This window comes from Trachemys scripta, chromosome 3 (genome assembly GCF_013100865.1).
Source record: "Trachemys scripta elegans isolate TJP31775 chromosome 3, CAS_Tse_1.0, whole genome shotgun sequence".
Taxonomy (NCBI): Eukaryota; Metazoa; Chordata; order Testudines; family Emydidae; genus Trachemys; species Trachemys scripta.
Genome location: NC_048300.1, coordinates 126,263,993 through 126,270,609, shown reverse-complemented (window position 1 = coordinate 126,270,609; position 6,617 = coordinate 126,263,993). Strand labels below are relative to the sequence as shown.

At 49.9% G+C, this 6,617-nt stretch overlaps 1 long non-coding RNA gene across 1 annotated transcript in view; it reads right to left on the bottom strand.

Annotated features, from left to right (window-relative positions):
- Positions 1 to 989: 989 nt before the first annotated feature.
- LOC117875639 overlaps positions 990 to 6,617 on the bottom strand; it is a 35,497-nt gene continuing 29,869 nt past the window's right edge. Inside the window, exons 5-6 of the long non-coding RNA XR_004645310.1 lie at positions 3,323 to 3,394; positions 990 to 1,210 (exon numbers count right to left, since the gene is read on the bottom strand). This is a non-coding gene — a long non-coding RNA (uncharacterized LOC117875639). The remainder of the gene's footprint in view (positions 1,211 to 3,322; positions 3,395 to 6,617) is intronic.

Below are 6,617 nucleotides of genomic sequence, written 5' to 3'. Positions count from 1 at the left end.
CAACATCCCACCGCTTTCATAACCACCCCCAATCATCCCACCATCTCACACATCCTTCCAGTTATCCCACTATTACCAGAAGTACAGCCCCCTCTCTATCACACGGTTACCATTATACTCTTCCTCATCACACCATCCACATCTTTGCTTTGTCCTTCTCATAAACACAGACAACTTCCCAACCACCACACAAGCCATGTCACCACAGTTCTTCTCTTCATCATCACACCATCTAGACAAGCTACATAATTATGGTGTTGCACAATGGGACACTTCCTGATTGAAGGTAATTCTTATATAGTACTTTGTTCCCTAGGATAAGTTTTCCTCTCCACTTTTACATATGTTTATAAACAGATGGCGTTCCCTCCTTGTTCCTTATTCACACACACAAAGGTTATGTTCTAATCTTATCCCCTTCCTGGTGTTTCCTGTCATATTCATAACTAACAAATTCAAGCTGAGTTTAGTGGTTTCTCTGGTTGTGTCCTGCCTGGCTGCTTTGTATACTGCTATCGTGCCCTGCCTTAGAGACACAAACACTTTTATACTCCTGGGTTCGATATAAAACCCATCTGGTATGACTTTCAAGGTAAGTCAGCAAAATAGCTTTGCATGTCTATGCACAGTCTTAGAATCTGACGTGTTGTTGCAATGTCTTTATAATTCAATCATCAGCATAAATGAAAACTGCTTCCCATTTTCAATATTCAGAATAGAAATACAAGGAACCAAAAAATGTACATCAATTTTGCTAATATGACATTCCAATAATTCTCATCCTACAAAAATGGCCCTTGCCCATCTCAGCAAAGACCTAGCAGCAGAGTGCTGTAGTGGAGTCCCATATTACCAAGTTTCCATTCTTTTACAAAGCACATACATTGCTTTGCTATCAGTATTAAACTAATACTCCTGGGCCACTGTGCATGCAGAATTTGTGCAGAAATTAATGTTTTTGCGCAAAATTTCCTTTTACTCCACACAAATGGGCAGCAGAACTGCTGGCTGCCACTAGGGGCCACTGGATCTGATGGAGCACAACTCTCAAGTAGAAGACACTGCCAGGGGGAAGGGGAGGGATCTGGCAATTTCCCAGCAGCTGCAGTTCTCAGCATACCCTGAAGGAAGAAGGTGGCATGTAGGAATCTCCACACAACCCTGGAACCCAACATCAGGCTGGCTGTTTCTCCTTCTGGATTCCTGGAGTCTGGGGGGGAGGGGAGAGGAAGTGTGAGTGTCTGGGCTTGGGGGGACTGCAGCTGGGGTCTGGGGATATATGAGAGTGTCTGAGCTGGGGGGGGCACCCCACAGCTGGGTTCTGGGTAGGGTTATCATTCGTCCGGATTCCCCTGGACATGTCCGGCTTTTTTGAGTTAAAAATAGCATCCAGGGGGAATTTGTCAATGTCCGGACTTCCCCCCCCATGCAGAGCGTGCACGGCTTACAGAGCAGCCGGCCGGATCATGCCACTCGCACGGGCTCCAGCAGCCAGAGCCCTTCCTTCACTTCCCCCTCCTCTCCCCTGAAACCTGAGACCAGTCCCCTCCTCTCTCTCCCTCCCCCTCCCTCCCTGCATTAGCAGATCGCCGGCCGGCCGTTCGCTTCGGCCTCCCACAGTCTGGAGCTCCGACCCTGCTCCCCTCCCCCACTTCCGAGCACGCTGCTCTGCAGCACAGTAAGGGGGCCGGGGGTCAGAGAAGTGGCAGGGAGGTTCTGGGGGGGTGGGGGGTAGTCAAGAGACAGGGAGCAGGGGGGAGGGTTGGATGGGTCAGGAGTTCGGGGGGGGGGCTGTCTGGGGGTTGGGAGTGTAAGGTTTTGGGCAGTCAGGGTACAGATGGGGGGAGTCTCAGGAGGGGGCAGTTAGGGGACAAAGCACAGGGAGGCTGAGGTAGGGGGTGGGGTTCTGGAGGGCAGTTAGGAGCAGGGGTCCCAGGAGGGGACCCCTGCTTTCTGCGGGGGGTGGATAAGGTTTTGGGCAGTCAGGGTACAGGTAGGAGGTAGGGTCCTGGGGGGCAGTTAGGGAGAGGGGTCTTAGGAAGGGGCAATTAGGAGATAAGGAACAGGGAGGCTTAGGTAGGGGGTGGGGTTCTGGAGGGCAGTTAGGAGCAGGGGTCCCAGGAGGGGGCAGTCAGGGGACAGGGAGCAGAGGGGTTTAAGATGGGTCAGGAGTTCTGGGGGGGCTGTCAGGGGGTGGGGGTGTGGATAAGGGTTGGGGCAGTCAGGGGACAGGTAGGGGGTAGAGTCCTAGGGGGCCAGTTAGGATGTGGGGAAGGTCTCAGGAGGGGGCAGTCAGGGGACAAGAGGCAGGGAGGATTAGGGAGGGGGTGTAGTCCTGGGGGGCAGTTAGGGGCAGGGGTCCCAGGAGGGGGCAGTCAGGGGACAAAGAGTGGGGGGAGGGTTGGGGGTTCTGAGGGGGCAGGAAGTGGGAGGGAGTGGAAGGGGCAGGGGCGGGGCTAGGACAGGATGGGGGCGGGGCTAGGGCGGGGCTCCTCCCGTCCTCTTTTTGATTGTTGAAATATGGTAACCCTAGTTCTGGGGGAGTGGGTGTCTGGGCCCCTGGCAGGGCTCTGGAGGGAAGGGGGCAGAGAAACAGGAACTGGGTTGTCATAGGGGTTTCCTTAACTCTACTCCTGGAGAAATTTTTGTGTCTGTACTGTTACAGACATAGTTGCTGATAGCTATTTTGAAATAAATTACCAAAATAATTGAAACTGGCATGATTATATGGTGTTATTTTGACAAATAAAATATGCAGAATTTTAAAATATTGTGCACAGAATTTTTAATTTGTTGGTGCTGAATTTTTAATTTTTTTGGCACAGAATTCCCCCAGGAGTAAACTAGGGAATAAACGCCAGAGGAAAGTAGTGGAGGTCTCATTGATACTATTTTCACAACCAGACTAAACAAAACACTAGAAAATGTACCAAATTACACAATCCTGCAACCACAGGGAGGTGAACTAGGTGTCCTTCTACATCTTTCCCATCGCTAGACTTCTGGCCTCCAGCCTTTAGATCCAGCTGAGTTCCACTGCCTGAAGGAACTAAGAAGTGGGGGGATGCAAAGGTGCTTTTACATCACTGTTGTGGTCCCCCAACCCTCAGCCTTGGGGCTGTTGTAAATTATGATGGCTTTAAATGGCTCCCGAGGGACTGTTACAGCAGCCATGGATTGCCCGAGTGCTCCAGCCATGCGGCCTCCTACATCTCCTTAATCAGGGGGTTGGAATGGGTAAAGTAGAACCAGTTATGCTGCCTCTATGTCTGCTCAGGATTCCCTCATGCTTAAGGAATCTCCAGCTGCCCATTCAGCTCACCATTTGATCTTTCTGTGCCGCTCTGGCAGTACACAGGGGCTGGAGTGTAGGCCAGGATCTGGTGAGATGATTCTGTAATACATTTATCTCTATTATATTAAGTGCTGTCATGTAATTAAAACTGAAGTTACACTTGTCAAAATAAAGAAAGTACACATTTTGATGCAATATCTTGTTTTTGAAAAATGTCATTCGTTCACTTCATCGCTAATTCACAAAATTCATGACCTACCCGGGCTCTCACAGACATTAGTATGAACTGACAATTTCCTTTCCAGATAAAAAGCACAGGTATAATTTAGAGATAGTGTAAAAATATCTTTTAAATGTCCTTGAACCACTCGGTAGCCCCCCATGCTCTGTAACGAAGCCCAATGGTCAGCCACTAAATTACCTCGCCCTAGGTAAGAAATGAGAAACTCTGAAAGCTATTGAACAGTAAATTTTCACAGCAGATGAGCACAGATATGGTTAGCACAGGGGTTTCTGTTACTGTCATGTATCAGGAAAATGGACAGTGTTCAATGGCTCTCAGCATCATGCTTCTGTGGTTTGTCTGGGCTGCTTCTTTTTTCCCTTTGCTTTAATTTGTTGTGTTCATGTATTCTGCATACTATAAAAAGAACCCGATCGTATCCCTGTAAGAGATCACTCAAGAGGACTTGACCCGACACTGTTCTGCAGATCTTACATTACTATAGCCTTCAAAAAGGGCTCTTGATCCCGGAGTAACCATTCATAAGCAAGGATCCCAGTTTTCCCTGATTTAAAAAAAAAAAAAAAGTTCTCCAATAAGAAAACATAATAATCCATGTTTTTCTGCAATTAAAATGAAACACTGAATTTTAGTTTCCTTAGTCAGAATATATATGGGTGTTAGTTTAACATGATGTTTTACTGACATACAGTAGAACTAGGGTGACCATATTTCCCTATGCTGAATACGGGACACCTGGTAAAATTACTCATATTCAAGCAAGTTCAATGGCAATCAGGCAGAACTATGCAGTAGAAACATTCAAATTAATGTCAAGTTGACTGAGAAATACTGCATAGTTGGATTATTTGTATTTACCTTCTTATCTTTAAGGTTTTAGGGTTCACACGGGAAGGGGTGACACACACACCCCTACCCCCTTCCCATGGGAAGAAGTGACATACACACACTCCCGTACACCTCTCTCACACGGGGGATGGGGGGGGAGGTGACTGACCGACCAGACCCTCCCTGCCCGGCTCTCTGCCATCTATGCCTGGCTGGGCCCCTGAGATGGACCCGCCTCTCCTGCTACCTGGCAATACATGGCGGGCGGGGTGGAAAGACAGGGGACAGAGGGTCACATGCCCTCCCTCTCCAGATTTCTGCCAGGGGGTCACACCAGAATGTTCCCAGCAGCATCCTTTCAGCACTGTGTGGGAGGGAAGGGATGGGAGCTGCTTCCAGCCACAGGGGAGGATGGGGAGGAAGGGATGACCTGTCCTGTGTCTTTGCAGAGTTCATCTCTCCTCCCCCTCCCCCCGCCCCATGTATCTGGATGCAGCTTGTCCCTTCCTACCTGCACAGTGTCGAAAGTCAGCTAACACCTCTAGGCTGCTGCTGGCCACTGACATAACCCAGCCACCTCTGGCTATAGCACGGGCAGGAAGAGGTTAAGCCCTAAGGATGCATGGTGCACCAGTGCCCGGGGAATGTGACTGCAGGGACTTCAGCAAACCCGGCCAGGGAGGTGTCTCAGCAGGGGAGGGTGCCTACAGGAAGGAGCAGCCCCACACTCCGTAGAGGGAGGACCCAGGGCAGGCGGGAGGGGCAGGTGAACAGGGTGCTAAGCCCCTGCTCGGGGGCTGCTGTGAAGCCTGCAGGTTCGGGGCGTGAGCAGGCTGCAAATTGCTTCCCCCCACCACCACTCCAGAGCTGAGCTGAGGGGCGGAGAGGCTTCCCTGTGCCAGCGCTGTGTGGGGCTTTGGCACATGCAGGGCTTGGCTCCTCCTGGCCAGCACCCAAGGCTGGAGGGTCTTGGGCTATCCCAGGGCGCCGTCCCAGCCAGAGGCAGTGGAGGAAGGAAGGAACCTGACGGCCAAGCTGTTGGGGAGCTGAGCACTCTGACCAGGGGCTGGTTCTTCGCACAATGCTGGGAGTGGGATGTGCTCCACTGGGGAGGATATGGAGGAGCAGCAGGGCTTGGGTGGGGAGAGAAGGGGCAAAGCAGGGAGAGGACAGCAAGAGGAGGAGCATGCAAAGGGCCAATGGGTCGGCAGTAAGGCAACATGTAATGGGCCACCACCTGCCCACACTCACTAGCCACAGCAGGCCAGAAACGTGATGGGGGCGGGGCCCTGTTCCCCAAGAGTCGGCACGTAGTAGTGTCATCGGTGGTCGGAAAGGCTTCACAATAGAGTCCAGGACTGAAGAGAGGATGGAGTCCAGCACTGCAGCATCAGATTTGGAGGCAGTAACCAGGGCATAGTATATAAAGAAGGTATGTACCAAAACGATGTAGCAGCTCTGCAGATTTCTGAAATGGGATATTTCTAAGGAGAGCCATCGATGTAGATTGTGATCTAGCTGAGTATGCCAAAATGCTGATGGTGGTGGAATGTTGACAGCTTGGTAGCACACTATAATACACTTGGAAATGCATTTAGAGTCTCTGGGTACAAATGGTGGAACACTGACCTGTCTGAAAACAAAACAGTTTATTGGATTTATAAAATGGCTTAGTTCTATCCAGATAGAAGGATAATGCCCTGCTGACATTTAGAGCGTGGAGACCATTTACAAGTATGCAGTTTCAGAAAGAAAACTGGCAGTCATATGGTCTGATTTCAGGTGAAATGTGGAAGTTACTTAAGGGAGAAATCTGGGTTACAGACATAACAACATTTTATCTTTATAGAACATTGTGAAAGTGGGGTCTGCCCTTAAGGCCCCAATCTCTCCAACTCTGTGAGCTAACCTAATCACCACTAGGAAGGCTGTTTTCCTTGATAAATTCAATAAGAAGTAGATGGCCATTAGGGGTTTTGTGAGGCCTTTGAGAACCAAGCTCAGGTCCCAAGCAGGAGTAGGGACCTTTATCTATAGGAAGAGATTCCCCAAATCTTTTATGAATCTCAAATCTGCAGGGTGAGCAAACAAAAAAAAAACCCCTCAATAGTAGACTGGACATTGTCATCACCAACGAAGACCGGAAGAAGATCATCATGGTAGATGTCACAGTGCCCTTTGAAAACAGAACCCCGGCTTTCCACGACAACCGATCTCAAACCCTGGTGAAATACGCCCCTCTGGATGACA